Source organism: Pocillopora damicornis, chromosome 6, assembly GCF_964200805.1.
Source record: "Pocillopora damicornis chromosome 6, jaPocDami1.2, whole genome shotgun sequence".
Taxonomy (NCBI): domain Eukaryota; kingdom Metazoa; phylum Cnidaria; class Anthozoa; order Scleractinia; family Pocilloporidae; genus Pocillopora; species Pocillopora damicornis.
In genome coordinates, this window is record NC_142675.1 from 6177854 (window position 1) to 6196160 (window position 18307).

The window sequence follows — 18307 nt, forward strand, 5'->3', positions numbered from 1 at the left end:
TGTCAAGGAGGAAGGATTCTAAACAGGAAGATAAATCACGGCTTCCTTGTTACAAATTCTTAGCCAGAATGCTAATTTTCACTTGCATCAGGGAGACAACTCATTTTTAACTCGTGAATTGCGCGCATGCGCAAGAGCGAGTTATAGATATGATGTGGGGAATGCCATTCGCTCGCTCGCTCGATTGGTCGATTCCTGTAAACTTTTTTTAGATTTTAGGCTTTTGAGTGCATTTGATAGTTTTTGGCGAGCAATAAACAGACGAAATGGCGACCTTTGTTGCTAAGAATAGTGGTGGGGTGAAAAAGAGGCCAATGATAATCTTAAAAGGGTTTTTTTTTTTTCGTTTTAGTTTCAACAAGCGGCGCCAGCGACTGGCAGGCATGCAAGGATTCACACTGAAATAACAGAACAACCTTCGTTTTTTATAAAATTGTAATTTACAGTCCTTGAACTTAAAAACAATCCGAAGATTCATTGAAAATATCACTTACTGCGAAGCGCTCGGAGTTTACAGATGTTCAAAAGCTTCTTCTGTTATGGCGTGAGATTGAGGACAAAATTGATCATTACGTTTCGTCGCGTGTGTTTTTCCTGTGTGAAGCAACAAAAGATGCCGGCGACTGACGAAATAACAAGTTAACACGAAAATCAGATAACACCTAAACAAACAATTTTAGCTACCGATTTTCAGTGAATTTTTAAAGAACAATTTTCTTTTCAGTTTCAAGACAATTTGAAGATTCAATATACATACAACGTACTAAAATGCGAAAGTTACACACCACAAAATTGATAAATAGGCCTGAAATGAAATTCTATCTTGTTATTGATTATACGTTGCCTAGCACGTGACTTAAATCTACCCAGGCGGAGATCCAAAATGACGGTGGGAGGCTCGGCTTAGTTATATCACTCGAAACTCGTTCCCGTTTGGCTCATTTGATAAAAAGGGAATCGTTAATGTTTTCATTAAGACAATGTTGCCTTGATTTTCTAATATTTACAACGAAAGACAGTAAATTTCACTTTTCACCCACATTTATTTCCAACCTTTTCTTTTGAACCAGAAACAAAAATGATAGACGTTTAAAAAAAACACATGACATCATCCACCTTGTCAAATGTATCATGATCATTTCAATTATAATGCCTTCTTATTCCAACGTTACTTTGTTTCTTTGCTACATTAGCGAACACTGAACTACTGCTCGTACTCTAGATATGACAATCAACCACAAAATTCCCTAAACCAGATAACATTAAACATAGTCTAAAAAATCATATGTCAATTCACGAGTTTGCTCACAAAGCACTTTGATTTACGATTGGTGTGTATGAGCGCTCGCTTCGATCAAAAGACCAAGTTTAGTTCAGAAATTAATTGAATTATCGACTAGGTAATATTCGTGCTTAGATTATCGCTTGAACGCTTGTTGTTTGTTGGTAACAAACACTTTTCATCCTAAAGAACAATATTCAGTGGAACAACAATCGAAACGCCTTTCCATTATCTTTCGCTTTGGTTGACGCGCGATCTTTTCGTCTCCCTTCAGTTGGCTTTTAAGACAGTTGAGTGACATACATAAAGCGGTCTTACACAATTGGAAGTTTACGTCACAGCAAACTGAGTGCCAAAAAAACTCTTTACTTATAGGGCTATTTTTAAATTGTTTCCCATCCATTCCTAAAAACATCCTGTTTTCATACTTCAGTTACAGAATAAAGCGGCAATGTGTGAAGTGCATAACATAACTTTGCGCGGCCAAGGATCTCCAAACATAAACTACAGTATTGTAATTTCGCATTATGGGGCCTTTCACAAAATTCTCTTTAACCAAGATCTATACAAGTTGGACCCTTGTTTCACCAACCCTAACCCTAGGCCTCACTGAACTTAGCTCTTTAATACTTTCTCATGACTAAGAAGCACCTCGCCACAGAGAAAAGTGTGATGTTAGGAAAATATAATTAGGTGATTTATCACTAAATCTCTTCCCAAATGTTATTATTTAGTAAGGCGGAGTGGAAACAGCTATACGAAAACACGAAATCAATACCAGCCTATTGGAGCTTTAATTACTTTAACAATATTCTGTTTCGTGACAGACTCCAAATGGGGGGAAAGAATGCATTACACTGATCTAGCAGCTGGTCACGTGAATATGCCACAAGTACGTAATTGCAATAATTACTCGGCACCCAAATTACGTCAGTAGGTAAACTATTTGTTCAAAGCGGCGACTCAAAAGTAAGTTTATCCTCAGAATTTATGGTTTTCGTTGTTAAAATCGGGGCCATGCCTTTATCGTCACGTTTGTTAACTTTAACCTTTTCGGAAAAATTACGATCTCAAATCTTATGCAGACTTGTGTGTACCTCGGGTGTGGCTATTAACTAGAAGTAAACCTAAGCATACAAACATGTGGAATTTTTTTAAAATTCGAAACCACATTTTGTAGATTGTCAACAGAAAGGGAAGTTGCCCATTTCAGTCCTGAGCAGTTTAATACTTACAATCTTCAACTTTCATCCACTAGAAGGGTCTCTTAATTAATCATATCTCCCTGAAGCTCAAATTTTCTCAAACGAAGGTACTATTTATATCTTTGAATCAAGGTCCATTACTATCGTCACGTTTGTTTGTCATTGTTCATCGTTTTTTTCGTCATGTCATTCTCCATTATTTTGAGCTTTCATCTGCTAAAAGGGTCTCTTATTTAATCAAATCTCCCTGAGGCTAAAAACTACTCAAACGAAGATACTACTTACATCTTTGAATCATGTTTTATTATAACTAATAGGATGCAAGTCGTTAAAAAACGATGAATTAATCATGATTCAAGGTGTGAGCTTGGGAGTTGAGCTGAGGTTACAATAGTCTAGCTGTATGTTGGTCATAGCCTGCATAGTTTCATCTCTAGTTGTAATTATGTTGTTCGTATAAATACTGCGTTGACTTTGATTCATCCACCCACACTCTGTCGTGATTTTTCAAGAGGGTGGCAACGTGTTAATACCTGACACGCAAATTTTCCACAAAGACAAGGTAAGACGAGATTTGAAGTTTTTTCTCAAAAATTTGCGACGCACGAATTACTGCTTAGAGTACACGTAACGCGTGAATCTTTCTAAAAGCTGTACGTGAAACGGGATCAGGTTCCGTCCCTTCCTTTCTGCTCGCTTGCTACTCGCTACTCTCTTGCAAGACAGTTACCATGGTGGTACCTTTCGCGTTTACCACGTCTTGTGTTCTTCCGAAAATAGAAAAACACGCATTTCTTCGTAGTCTAATGGAACGCAGAAGTAGACATCTGTCATTAGGACATTAAGAGTTCCTTAATAACCTCTTCCGAACGATCCTGATACGCACTCATTATTTCGAGCGGATAAGCATATTGGTTGCACCGCCAATGGCCTTATAAATGCTACAGAAGTGGAATATTCTTGGTTGGATTCAAAAGGTTACAACACACCTTGTTTGTTTGATTTCGCACTCTGAATGTAATGATGGTAGTTGGGAGTGATTCTAAAAACTGTGAGACGTTGATCAACGTTTTGCTTTGTATTGTCGTTTCTCAGACAATATAATTGTTACGATATCGACTTTGAAGTTTTCATGGCGGTTGCCAAGGTGACCGTTACGTATAAAACTTGTAGTCAACACTAAACTAAAAGAGTTATGGGGGAAAACTTGTTAGATCTATCCTTATGTGGGAACAAAATGCACAAAATTTTAAGTCATTTCTATTTTAGGCCAGAAGGATACCATCCTCACCGTTTTGCCTTTAGTGAAGCGAAGGAAGCTAAACTTATTAAACCCAGACGACAGAGACTACACTTGCGATAAAGTATCAAAGTTACAGACTAATTAGGTCAGGAAAGATCATTTGACAGGTTAGTTGAGACTAGTGATAAACAAACACCTCATTTAAAATTTCCTCCACTCGAATCGTTGTCTTGTAAGACCTTCTACAACGCCTCTTGCTAAGTTTGATCTTTATTCTTGACCAACTGTGCATAACTTATAAACTTAGTTCTAAAAGCTTTCGAGGTCCGGTCAACGTCACAATTGCTTCAGGCAAGTCGTCGCATTAAATAAAACCTAAACCTTCAGCCGGCCGGTAAATGAGGGTTAGTTAGCTTTGATAGAGGTTCGCTCATTCGGTAGCAAAGTCCTGAAGGGCAGTCAAAAAGGACTCTATGACCTTGGAGTAAGAGGTCTTTCCGAAAAAGACTAAAACTCTTAAGAGTTTAGTTCGATTTTCTTTCTAAAGCCGGCACTCACTTGGACAAAACCACAGCTTGTTAAATAAATTCCTTACTCTTTAGTCAGCATTTTACTTCGTCTTGCCCTTTTCCTGGCCGGAATGATCTCATTAAAACTAAGTGAAGTGGCTATTTGCGTGTTCGGGCAGCTGTTGTCGTCTGTTTTCTTGCACAGAAGTCTTGTAGTTTCCAATAGTTGTTGTTTTGGAGGTATGCCTCTGATCTAATGGGATCTTAGCCCTTGTTGGATTGTGATCAGTAATGTTATGTGATGTCTGTGACGTCAATGGCCTGAAATGCCCGCAGCTACGAGCGGAGCCTCTATCTCATGGGATCAGAACATCTTTTTTTTTAATTTTGCGCCACATCTTTCAAGTCGTCATACATTTTTAAAAACTGTCGCAGTCAGGAAATATGCATATGTAGGAAAGTGCAATTTCCTCGAACGATCATAAAGTGTTGAGAATGTGGCAGCGAATGCATTTTAGTCTTCGTTTGAAAGTTGTTCTAGATTTTTCTTGATCATCATAAATGTTAATCAGATAAAGTTTTGAACACGAGTGTGAGATAACTCTCACCAAAGCTTAAACGTAGTTCTTCTATGAAAACTAAATCAAGTTAGAGAACCATAATCATTATTTCATGAAGCTGTGAGCAGGAACAAGTAGCCATGAATAACCATCAAGAATAAATTAAATGCTGCTACTAAGTTTAGTTTAGGTTTTGGTAAATCGATTACCATCATATTGCGTATATCTCCTGTGGTCATATCCTCGACCCTCAGTTCGGGGTAGCTAATTTGTTTTTTCCTCTTGCAATTTGAGTATGTTTATATGTGACTGGACGTACAATCGCTTTTGTCAAGTTTGTCAATTAAAGGTCTTCAGAACAGGTTTTCCGGTATCCATAATTTGGCTTATTTCAAATCCGTGATTTGTGGAAGAGATGAGCGAAATTCGGGATTGTAACTTTGAACACAACACAAGTTTGGGCGCTGTTCAACTAAAGAAGTTTGAAATAAGATATTGGAAATACAAAGATTCAGGAGGTTCAATCAAAATTCATTCTGAGACAAAACTGTCGTCTTGAAAAGTCGGATTAGTCGATATGGGAAAGAAAATGCTTGACTCAGGCTTTAAAAAGCTTGTCGAGTCAAGAAAGCTTTTCAACTCAGGCTAGGCGTCTTCTTTGGGATGGGGATTGTGACTGGGATCGGGTTTCGTTGATGAAAACCGTCTGGAAATGGAGGTGAAGGAATATTCGGTCAAGGTGACGTTATCGAGGAGCTTCTTCGTTATTATTATCATTATTATTATTATTATTATTTGTTATGTAAAAATTATAGCGTGGCGCAAGGGCTGTGTATCGTGACTAGATTATTGTCCAGCATGTTCCTTAACACTCACTCGGGGTCCAGTGCAATGTAGTTTGGTCATAAATAAATTCGACAGATCCCTGATGACAGCAAGTTTGGAAATTGTACCAGCAAGTAATTGATCGTATAGGATTTGAAAGGGTGGGATGTAACCGAGTTGATGAAACAAAATCCTGTACCGCAAGTGTGCCAATTAATGTATAATTTCAAAGACGTTTAAGAATTTTAAGAATTTACCCGATAGTAAGCGTCCGCTCCATGAAGGAACAAATTTTTGATGCGAAAAGTTTATTTCTCTTGACTCACCGCTTAAGAACTAATTTTTCAATTGTGATTGAATCCGGTTTTCAACACATTAAATGTAAGCGAATGAACAAAAAAAACTACTTGCGTCTAATTGGGTTCACAATTATTTTAGGAAAATAATTACCGGGTAAGGGTATTAAAGCATGTTTATTCCTCTTTCCGATTTTTGAATCCTCTAGAACAGCTTCACACTCTTGAATCAAATTACCTTTTTACTTAAAAAGAAGGCTGCTTTGAAGACTTAAGGCAAGAATAGACGGTTAACAACCTCTTAAGAACTAGAAAATTCGACTACTTATCCCTAACTAACTGGCGGGAGAATTTCCTTTCCATTTTAATATTGGAACCTATTTTTAAATAATTCCTAGCATTTCTCACTTGAAAGGGGGCAATCACCAAGCAACTCGAAACGTCTAAGCGCATATAAGTGTAGAGTACCGTGCATCTTATTTCGCACTTATTGTTTTGAGCAGGAGAAAACACGCCATTTGGAATTTTATCCCTCGATTTTGATAGAATCGTCTAAGCTCAGCCTGAACACAATAAATACATCCAGCCAGCTAAAGTTACAGAGTAAGGTAAGAAAACTGAAAAATAATTAATTATTTTGGTGATGAAGGTAAAATTTGAGGGCCGGCTTGCTCGATTCGGGAAAAAAGTGGTACTCTGTCAAAGTTTCCGAAAAATTGAGTCATAGCGTATCATGCTGAACTGTTAGAACTTGAAGCTGATGTTAACCGCAGATTAGTTGCACATTGTTAGATTCTAGAGAGTTAGCATCCTGTTTGGATCCAGATCTCTAGATCTATGGGGATTTGGCTAAACTCTTCCTTCCCGTGCCATTTCAGTGTCATTGAAAAGCGAAACTATGTAGCCTGATATTGCACTGAAGAGTCTGGAGCGAAGGACTGTACTGGAGTTGGTCCTGTAAATATTTTCCCTCTGGATTCCTTCCATTGATCGGCATTTTTATCCCTTCGCTGTTTTGCACTCTGCTCTTTTTTATTCCCCAATAACGATGTGGGAAAGGCATGTTCGAAAGTTCATCTGACACATTTTAAAGACACTAAGTTTTTCCAGAAATATTCTCGCAATCAGCAAGTTAGTCATACCGGCCTTCAAGTTCTCGTTCTATTGTAGAAGCTGCAATCCTGTAATGCTTTTTAGATTTTGGTGTAATGGAAAGTAAAATCCCAGTGGATACTTACGATAAGGGTTTCTTTCACTTTTGTCCGATCGCAATAACAGTTTGGCATGTTTGCGTTTGGTTGCTTTAGCATGACTCTTTCGCCACTGCGTTTTAGAGACTGCAAAACAAGGAGTTAGAAAGAAAATTAACGCTAATTTTCCTCAAACTTGCATGCTATAACTCAGTGAAAATCAGGCCATAATCGAAATTTTTATGAAACAATAATATTAAAGCGTAATATGATCTTGAGTGAAGATTGCACTAGGTAATTAATACAAATGTTTTGTTATTATGCAGTAGTGATGTTTAGTGACCGCTGATTGCAGGGCCTCTGCAGGCACGTTCTTGTACAGTAGCAGTATGTTTCTTATTGTAAAGGCGAAGGGGCAAAATTCGCTCTAATTTCGGCTAGACATGACCCGGCAGGGTTATTCACCTTTCGTACTTATTGTTTTTTCTTTTGCACGGTTTGTCGATCAGCCAATCGTATCTTTGTGTGTGTTAAAGTTTGGGTACGGTGAATCCTTGTACTCTTCCTGTGCAAAGAAGCGATTTGTTATTGTCAATTAGTCTAAAACGATCTCTCAGTACATTATTGTGCAACCAGATTGCATAGCAGACGCGCCAGCTGACCTCTACGATATTTTGCGGGTAATTTGGAAACATTACACCAACGAAAAACTAGAGCGTTTATATTTTTGAAACAGGCCTGTGCAAATTGCCATCCCAGGGCTAAAACGGAGTCAAAATGCTTTTTCCTGAACTGTCACGTCGTATGCATGCATTTTCCCAATTTGGTGACTACTTAAGATTTTTTAATCGTTCAAAGGTTCGTTTATCAGTTAATGACTCTTAACACTTTCAGTCCTTATAAAAGATCACAGAGCCAATTGCACCCACTTGAGTATCCTGCCAGACAAACTTTGCATCTCGGTATGTTTTTAGCAGAGTGAAACAATAGCTCATTTTTTGATGCTTTCTTTTGATCATTTCGCTATCAACCGATGTAGGAAGCATAAGCGTTTTCCGAACACCAATTAAAGGTGCTGACGATGTTTGTAAAAATTCGTGGAGGAAAAATCATTTTGTGTGCGTTTCCAAAACTGCCTCTTCTTAAGCTCTCTATCTTCATTACCAGATGGTTTAAACAGATATATATATAGAGAGTTTAAAAATATGTTAAGAGGTATTTATTGAAAATAATTATAGCAAGTAAGGTGATCAACTCCCTTTTTAAGAGAGTATTTTACTAGCAAATCTCTCCATGAACAGAAAGATTAAAAGTCATATCTAATCAGTCTTACGACCATGGTTAAACAGAAAGCAATCGAATAACACTCTGGTCTTGAAGATATCGCAGAATCATCAAAGATGATAATTCATCTATCCATTAAGTTTGAACTTTTTGGTGGAGAACTTTTAACTGTTCATGTAGTAAATCCATGTAAACCTCACCCAGTAATGCTTATTTTTATTTGGCACCATGGAACAAAGCGTCTTGTTTGTTTTCTTGTCTGATAGACCATTGAGTGCTCTTGTCTGAATTCTATGGCCTGAGTATCAGGTTTTGCGGGGTAGATAATCAAACAGAAAGTAGCGCGAAGAAACGGAGGGTTTTATATTCGTGTCTTTGATCAATGGCTATTAAGTGAAAGGTACTATTTAATTAGACAATCTTAGTAGTGTTCAATGTGAATACCTTACTTGTAGGTGATAGCACCTCGGTATCCTTTAAATTAGTGGATTGTCAGCAACCAATGACCTGTAAAAGATTAATCAGTTAAATGTAAGTGGTTATGAATAACCCTTTAACCACACAATGGCTTTACTTCAGGAAAGGTTACATGTGGCAAACAGCCTAAGGAAGAGTCACGCATAAAGCTGATTAAAATAGAATAAGAGTCTTTTTACTGAATCGAATGAAAAGATAAGTTGAAGCTTCGCTAACTGTTTCTTGCATAGAGCTGAAAGCTAAATTAGCTCCTAACGCAGTCACGGGGGGCTAAAATCGCATTTTGGCTCGTAGAACATCTCTGTTTTTTTTACCCATTGAAGCCATTCCTAACCAAAATAGGCGGGATTTTATCTCTTTTCTATACTAATTTTTCGGTATGCATTTTAAGGCGTGCCAATTAATTCCTCTTTATTGTGTTATTTTTCTTCATTTCAAAGTCTGCTGATGTTCTGATGTACGAGATAATGAGTTATTCCAAACTTCTAAGGAATTTGGTTGAGAGATTGAGGAAAAGTATATTACCGTGAACCATTGCAGTGTCAGACAGGTCTTTTCAATTGTCTCCTCGTAATTAAGAAACACACGATGTCAATCAAGTTTCCATCGATCTTACCTTATTGATGTACTATCAGATTGACACAAGAGCAAAAGTTGATAGATAACGATCGTATTAACAAAGACCTTGACAGGCTCCCAATTGTGTTCTTAGCTTGTCCCATGGCAGCAAGTAAATTTATAAAATGCTTTCACGTGCTCCTCATGCAGGTAAGCAAGTAAAGTATGAGTCGCTAGTGATAGAACTTAATCGTTAGTGCCAGCAATATCGTAATTGTAATCGATTTAGTTGCCAATCCGAAACAATAAATCGTTGGTACTGAACATCAATCGCTTGTGTTAATGTTGTTGCATCAAACGCCGTTGCAAGACCCTAATTGGAAGCGCTAATTATAAATCGCTTAAGTTCTGAAATAGATCGATAGCGTCAAATATAAATCGTAGTTTTTAGTATCAGCCGAGTGTGTTTAGTCTTTGACGCTTTTGTTAATTTTAAATACAGCAATCGTTTGTGTTTATGTCAAGCAATGTCAATCGCTAAAGTTACGATCGATTGTTTGTGATAGAGAGAAATCGCCCCCGCAAAACGGTAATCGTTAGTGCAAGTATCGATTTGTTATTGGTCCTACTGTCGATTGCATCTACCCTTCCACACAGAAGCCGATGAGGGACGCTTTTGATATCCGAACAAAAATATTTTGAGTTTTAATTTTAATATAAACTCGTATTGAAAAGTTTTATTTCCTCAGATCTAAAAAGTAATTGCAAATCCTGATTAAATTATTGTTCCCACAAACAAATTTTTCAAAATCCCCAAAATGATATGTTAAATTTTTTTTTAAATGGCGAAAATGACCTAAGTGATAGTGTTGTTTAGATTTTTTAAGACGGACAACTAGACGGCATCTTAAAATAGACTCATCTATTAAGTAAAACCCCATGATGTGTTTCTAGGAAGAGACGCAGAAAGAATAAGGAGCGTGCTTAAGTATCCAATCTACTGAAGGAAATTAGCTTATACAGGCAATCGACGTTGGGAGACTCAACCGCATTGTGTGAATAATCGTAAGGATTAAAAGATTTCCCTGGGTGGGAAAACTGAAGCAAGTCAAAGTCTAGGTCAAGATTAGAATACAGGATGATAGTTATTAACGGCGGATTGTTTCCTCCATAAACAATCTATGTAAGCAATCCTCAGTCGATTTGAAAAGTTTCGCAAGATTCCCTTTGTAAATAGAATATCCTGCCTGATAATGAAAGTGACAAGAGTTTATGAAAGGCTATTTCATTAGTACGGCCTGACGAGGCAAGTCTAGTCCCAAGGTCAGGTAGTTCAAGTGATTCTGTGATGAGGATCTTAGGACGACTTAGATAAAGCAGGAAAAGTTCCATCAGGTGTGCGAAGAATCCTTGGCGGTATAAAAGAATAGTGAGATCATACTCACTATTAAATACGGTACATAGCCCTTTTCCGCCTCATGTCCTCATAGTAAGGAGGAGACATCCGCTGTTAAAGGGCTCTCTACGTTGTCAAAAGATTTGAATACTCTGATGACAGGAGCTTATACTCCATCTTTCAAAGATTCTGCGTCAATAGTATCCCGTTTTGAACCCTTAAATTCTCACACATGCTATTCTAGATAAATAACTCTACCACATAACATGGTGAAAATGTGGCGAGGCCTGTCAGACAGAGACACCTTTTATTTCTAGTTTACGAGGGTAGTAAAGGGTTTCTGCGTAAAGCACGACAATTCGTGCATGAAACGGGATCACGGCCCTCGTTTGCTACCATCAATTATCCCCTGACTATCCTAGATTATCCTGATGATAAATTGAGGTTTTCATTTGAGTGCAGGTCTAATGTGTCGATCAAAGGGTAAAATCCAATCTTTTTCATTTCACCTTGCTGACGACGAATTCATAAGTTTTTCTATAACCGTTACTTTTCCGTTTGCTTCTTCTAAACGTGTCACAGACGCGCTGCCACAAGGCTACACTTTTTTGTTGAAATTTGTGAAGGGAATGGTCGCTGAAAACCAAAACCTTGCGGCATAATGCAAAGGTCAACTCTTATAACATGCAAAAATTCCCAAACACATTAACTTTATGCGAAAGCTCAAGACTTAAAGTGGCTCAGTAATCGATACCTTCATCTACATTTTATTTTAAGGTTAAGAATCTTGTTCTCCGGGTATTTAATCTCAAAATAAACGAAAGAAAATCAAACGAAAACACAGACGAAAAAACACGTCTGCAAAAAAATTATTTGACCTTTCCCCTCTGGGACGATGATGCACGTGTACAAATCCTTTTTTAAGGTTTGCTCTCTTCTCTGAAGCACTACACTTTACACGCAGGCTTTGAGACATTTTCTGCGTGCATTTGTTCATGATGTATTGTTTTTATGCGCTTTCAAGGCGATGTGGTAATCATCTTGACGGAGGCTCTCAAAGCTAATCTTTCTTGATTAATCAGATCTATTTTAATTTAAAATGCGTGTCTATTTATGGCTTAGTCGAAAAAGATGAGGGAAGTCAGGTTACACTTGACAAGCTGGAAAACAAGCCTCAAATGAATTCCTCCTGATTGAGTTAATGCAAAGACCCACCCATCTTCAATCGTTACTTTTGGTGGCAATGCCGGCTATGGCCTATTCCAACTCTTGTTAAGCCCAAGTGTAATTGCTTTCAAATGTATCCGAAGAACGTGTCAGGTGAGGGTGGCTGGGAACCTAAGAACACAGAGATTAATCGCTTTTGGTAGAATGTAATCTTAAAGTTTTGAAATGAGGACACTGGGTGAAGGTCACGAATATGCTACGCATTGTAAGTCGAGGTTTTTGCTCTACAGTATTGAAAACAATTTTTTACGAGTACTGCGTGAGGAAAATGGTATTAGCTGTGAGAGACTTAAGAGACGTCCTTTCTGCGGCCAATTATCCCTGTGTACGTACTTGTGCCTCTTAAGAATTATTGGCAGTACATCCAGCCAGTAAAACCATTAAAAAAATTGCTAAACATGGTTTTTGCATGTATTACTTTTGTGTTGAAGTCGCGAACCATTTTCAAACTAAAACGGTGGGTAGACAGGCAGGTGTGCGGTAATTACTTAATCCTATTTCCTGATCGAAATTATCGTACACCCAATTTCAATGCCTACTGTTCTGGCGAAAACAAACAAGTCTGGTGGCTAAAAACACTGCAGTTTACGTAGGTGTAATTACATATGCAAAGTAGCTGAGAAAAGGCGGCACGAAAAAATCATCCAGTATCTCCAAAAAAGATTTGAGACAATTCTTTGGTTAGGTATTCGACTAAGCCAAGTTTAACTGGGAAACAAGTGCAGGCGACGTCAAGAATTGTCAAAATACAACAAGGCTGAGCAAACTAGTCACCCGCCTGATTACTGACGTTAGCACCAGCAGGTAAGACCATCCTTCCACTAGCTAGATTATGGTAGCCTAAGATTGTTGCAGTTATCCTGGTAATTGAGAAACTACACCAAAAAATTATGTCGCGGAAATTTCTTTATTTTTCTATGCAAAGAACACACGACATTAACCAACAGGGCCCAGTTTCCAACACTAGGGTAGTGAAGTGAACGAAGAACGGATAGTGGACAAACTTCTTCTTAGGATGTGAGTAGGTTAATCGTGAGTTCCTACTGACATCGTCTCGCAGTTTAAACTGCATTCTTTCTTTTAACTCTCGCAATTAGGATACATTATCCAGCATCCATTTTCCCAACAGGCTACCGCCGGCGTTCTTATCTTTCGCTTATTCCAAATCTCTCTTTTATGGCGCTAAAGGTATCGTCGGTTTGGTGATATTTTTCATAGTGAGAGGAGGCAGCTTAATGAAGTGTTCTAGATTCTTGCGATCTGGTCTGGGTTCGTTGCCCTCGGGTCAATTTCCTTCTGCTTGATCCTAGTCTACCTTCTTGCATACCTTATGCCACTTTAATCTTTTGATACATGGGCCCAGGTTTTAATGACGGGAGGAGTTCGTAACTAGTTCCCTGGCGAGATAGCTTTGAGTTTTACAGAATAACGTAAGAAGAGTGGGACATTTGATAATAAACTTAGGGGTCGCGGCCAGCTTCGATGTAATTTATGTTCAAGGTGCTTTGTTTGTATCATTATTTGTATAATGACACTTTCCAATTGGAAGTACTTCTCACCTAGTATCATGGCAACTCACTTCAGTTTTTAGACGTCCTTTGTTAGGAATTGTCGACAAATCCTGTCGACCTCAACACAACAAAATCGCGAAGCAGTTTTCAAACACTTAGAATGAGGTTGCCTAAAAGGTCATCAAACGAACCCGGAGGTCTGGAAGGTTTCTTTAGAGCCGTAAGCTCGAGACATTTGTACTCAGAGTCGGCCAACAATCATTCTTCTTACCTCTTGTAACTCTCGCTTTCTCTGTGGTCTCAAGACTTCAAAAACTGAGACGTAGAGTGCTAAGATTCTGGGACATCACAATTTTATCTCCAAGAGAAAAAGATAAAAAAAATAGGTTTGATTGCTGGACAAGCACATGTCTAGGAATTTGAGTCAGCCTAAGAATTTTAGGTGTGTGCTATTGTTTCATCAGAGTAGACAAGAGGGAGTCTAATTGTTCAGAAATATTTCATGAATAAAATATATAGATTAAATGCAGTTGCTTACATCGAAAATTTGAATAAATGTTAATAAGGTTGATTCCTATCTTGCTATTTTGTCAAAACATATTTGAGTTTTATTTTGGGCACAATTCAGATTCACAGGCATTTCTATTTCTGCTACACGTAAATGTTTCATTAAAAAACCAAACATGGCGATTTGCCATGAAGATAAGTTTGTCTGTCACCACACACTACCCTTTGTCTAAACTTTAATTAAGTTGTTTGTGCCTAGCCTCGCTGTCTTTGTTCTATGGCCTTCTGAGCGCGAGAACTTTAAAAGCGTTATTCTCCCCAAGCGTGGGTGAATTCACGAAAGGAAATAGTGTAGGTTGTGCCGGACTCTGGCACGAAAACGTGAGTTGCTGTTGCAACAAGGATTTGATCGTCGTCATCGATGAGGAAAATAAGATAAATTGCCCATAGCGAAAACTCTGTTCTTTCGTCTCTATTTTCCTGGTTTTGAAAGCACCTTTTGTCTGCCATACGAATGGTTTCCTTCTCTTCTCAATTCCGGCAAAAAAATACACTAAACGACACGATATTGAACGACAGAAAGGAAAGTGAGAAAGTTTTCTTCAGAAGCACGTGTTAGCTATGTGAGTCTTCTTCTCCTGTTGACCTTATTACTGGAACGAACCTTTGCTAGTAAAGTGCTTTCTGTTAACGAGATTGATCTGCTTTAGTTCTTGGTTTGACTACTTGTTTGGTCGTTGTAAAAGAAAACTGGCACGTCCATGCCTTCTGCTTAGGCATCGGTTATTTTAGTGTTTTAACTTCCTAGCAGTTCAAAGCGAGGATGTTATAGACACACAGTCTTGTAGGATCTCCGCAGTCTCAAGGTGCAAAAAATTATATCTAATCTGATGATCACGAACAGCTAAGTAAATAGCACATGTGAAAAATAATCAGATATGTCTCTATTTGTTCCAATTTGTCCATGATTGCGAAATTTTGTTTTTCGAATGAGATTACTGGAAAACAAGCGGAATAACAGATAGAACCATGCGAAGAGGTAAATGACCAAGTTCTCTAAGAGTGCAAATAAGAATTAACTCCTGATGGATTGAGTCCTCAGAAACGGTTGATAAAATTCAACAAAAAAGCCGTGAGAACTATTGTTTTTTCTCTCAAGCTTTGTGAAAGCATTTTTGGGTTGGCTGATCGTTACACTTTCCTTGCATGTTGGCCAAGGAAAAGAAATATGATATATGAATGGAGGTGTCAAGAACCTCGAGTCAATACTCCTCGTTATAGTGCTCTCAGTCCAGTCTGCCTTTTTTGGTGGGATAGTCAATTTAGTCATCAGAGATAATCTTAAAAAACATCCTGCATTCAAGTGCGATCCGGTGTTTAACACCTATTAAAGATAAGACAATTGCGCATCAGCAGAAAAATTTCTTTAGAAGATTGATAACGTCTTGTTTTGTCACAGACCGGATTTTTGTTTAGAAATGCCGCCAGAGAAGATCGAATGTTGCTATTAATATCATCGATGTTGTTTTACCGTTTGAGCGGTTAATAACTTGACGTTGTGGCGAAGTTCTCTACCGCTAAATAAGGGAGATCTTTCTCGAATCTGAAAATTTCTGACATGAGTCGAGAAAGACTGGCCGTCTTCTGTTTCACTCGCATGTCACCCACATTTCGTGATTGGAAATGTCTCGGTTGTTTTTATTCCTATTTTACTTAAAGAAGTATCCTTGTGTTGTTGCACTCGAAGGCGGTTTGTGGAAGGGTTGTAATACTACTGGTGTTAATTCCAAGCCCCTTACTAGAGATTTTGGGAAACTCACACACAACCATACCTCGGTTAGCTTTTTTGAATGTGCCTCTTGTACTTAGATCCTTTTTCCTTATAAAGTGCTTCTCAAAATTTTTGTTGTCATCGACCAGTGGAGCAGCATTTGAGGTGTACACTCAGTTCAAAAGTGTACTTAACTGTTTTTAATGGTTGTCCCGTTTAGTCGAAACGTGGCCTTAAAATCTGAGAAAGGCTGAGAAACACATAACAGCCATGTGAACTGTTAAATAGCTACTTTTCTTCGGAAGAGATTGAATATATGGGCTTCCGTCACTCCGGTTTTTTTTCTCGTTTTTTAGACTTTAGGATTGTCTTAACCTGCCCGGCCGTCCTCCATGTGTTGAGTGTTGTACTTGTGAGTTCTTATAAATCTGGATCATTTTCTTCAGTTCTCACCGTTTGTTTGGGGTATCACAAGTAACACCTCAAAGAAATTCATCAAGGTGCAAATTTGTCGGGAAAAATGTCTATGTTCAATCAGTGTAAATCTGGCTCTTAATTTCAATTTTGTTTCCTTTAAGGTTTACTCAGACTTCTGTAGAGTTTTTCCCATTCAGCAAACTGTTTGTAAATTTGAAGACCTTATTTTTTGTTTGTATACACTTATGATTCCTCTTGCTATAAACTCGATTCGCATTTGCTGATAAGTCGTCATATGGACTTGTATAATCCTTTGGAAATACATTTCATGACAGACAGTACAGAATAAAGAAGGGTAGGTTTCTTAAAGAAAACTGTGGTGCTGCGTCGATGAAAGAGCATAACAATGTAATTTCGTGTTACCAAATCAGTTGATAATGTAAATTGGCCACCGTAAAGAAATTCATACTCTTTGAAATTCTTTAAGGTGGCCAATTTACGTAATCAACTCGGTTGATAATACTAAATTACACAGTTAAGAAAAAGTACGTAATCAGAGACTGAGAAAACCGACAGCATGATCAATTTGTGAAAAAAAAACAATTAAAATTTGAGACATCAGATTAAAAACTAGATTGAGCCATACAGTAGAAAGATATGTCTTTAACTAATAAATGCAAATAGCTCGAGCAAGTTTGTTTAATTGGTGCTGTGCTCCGACAGCTCGTCCAAGTTCTCTCTCGACTGTGAATGGGGCATTTAATGGATGACTAGGCCACAAACACCCTTGTTTGAGACACTAACATAAGATTTTCTCGATGTAATGCTCCATAAACCCTCTAAGTCACATCGCGTTATACAACATGGCACTCAGTCCAATTTGGAGGTCACGGTTTGTGAACATCGCCAAAAATTTAGACTAAAAATATTCAGTATTTTCTCTTGCAATTCGTCGTGTTCTTTTGCATCCTTAAATGTAGCTTTCATTTATCCAGCTTCCATGTGGCCTATTTGCTTCTCTGTCTCACCCTAGTCGAAGATAATTTTGCATTGTTTTAAGACAGCTCGAAATTTGTTTTTTGTTTTTGCATTTTGCTCCACATAATCTGCGGAAAGAAGAGTAATGTAAGAACCAACGATCCTCGTGGAACCATTAACTTTTGATAGTTCAGTTAGTGTTGAACACACACCACAACGAGAATTGTTTTGATGAGATGAGCTATTGAATAGCTTGCAATCTATTTTTGTCCAAGTACACGTGCCAGAGACAGAACGTATAAAAAGCCGATGTAAGGATTTAAAAATCAACTAAACTTTGCACCAATATTAAGAGTAGGCCCTTATGATGGTGAATCAGCTATGTTGACTAGTACTAGCTACGATTGTAGGACATAAAGTTCTTTATTTCAGAAATTCATGCTTCGTTTCCTACGCGGGTTCATCAAGGAAAGTAGAGATTTAAAAGCAATAAAACGCATGGGTCGCTCCTTTATGTCCTGTTGTGTGAAATTATTAGAGAGGAATGTAATTAAAATTAATTGACGTATTTATTCTCCGATTGACTTTGCCATAACCAAAACAGTGGGGCGACCAAGAGGAACAGAAAAATAACACGAACAATATTTTATTGAATCTAGAATGTAACTTTTCCAACGGAATGAAATATATCCTTCTTTAGTCGTAAGCGCTTTTGTTTGGCTTTTTCTTCTCAAATAGACTAGAGTTAAGAAAAACAGCGCTAATTTAAAATAGGTCACCAATACCCTCCTCTAAGTCTCTGCAGAGGCCAAACATGGACTCCTACTGCAAAACAAAACATTCCTTGGAGAAGTAGCTTTAAATTCCTTTTTACACGTCTGATTGTTTTTAGAAATTTTCAGGTGTTTTTTGTAGCAAGTGTTAAGGTCCTTTGGCAGCCTGTAACCCTTCACTGTTTCGGACTAATCTCCCAAGTTTCTTACAAGTAGCTGCCGGCCAAGACTTAACTTAGGAAAAGCAACCAGTTAATAGGGATTGAAAACAGCTCTTTGAAACCACGAGGAATTTTGG

At 37.9% G+C, this 18307-nt stretch overlaps 1 protein-coding gene across 12 annotated transcripts in view; it reads left to right on the forward strand.

Annotated features, from left to right (window-relative positions):
- LOC113676576 (chordin-like protein 1) overlaps positions 1 to 18307 on the forward strand; it is a 54086-nt gene that overhangs the window by 17541 nt on the left and 18238 nt on the right. Inside the window, exons 1-2 of one of the 12 annotated variants that reach the window (XM_027193248.2) lie at positions 2828 to 3049; positions 3757 to 3897. The exons of 8 other annotated variants lie outside the window; for them this stretch is intronic. The gene's annotated coding sequence lies outside the window, so the exon portion shown is untranslated. Of the gene's footprint in view, positions 1 to 2827; positions 3050 to 3374; positions 3465 to 3756; positions 3898 to 12737; positions 12857 to 18307 lie in introns of those variants that run through there. 3 more of the 12 variants (XM_089210448.1, XM_089210442.1, XM_089210449.1) reach the window with 3 other exon arrangements.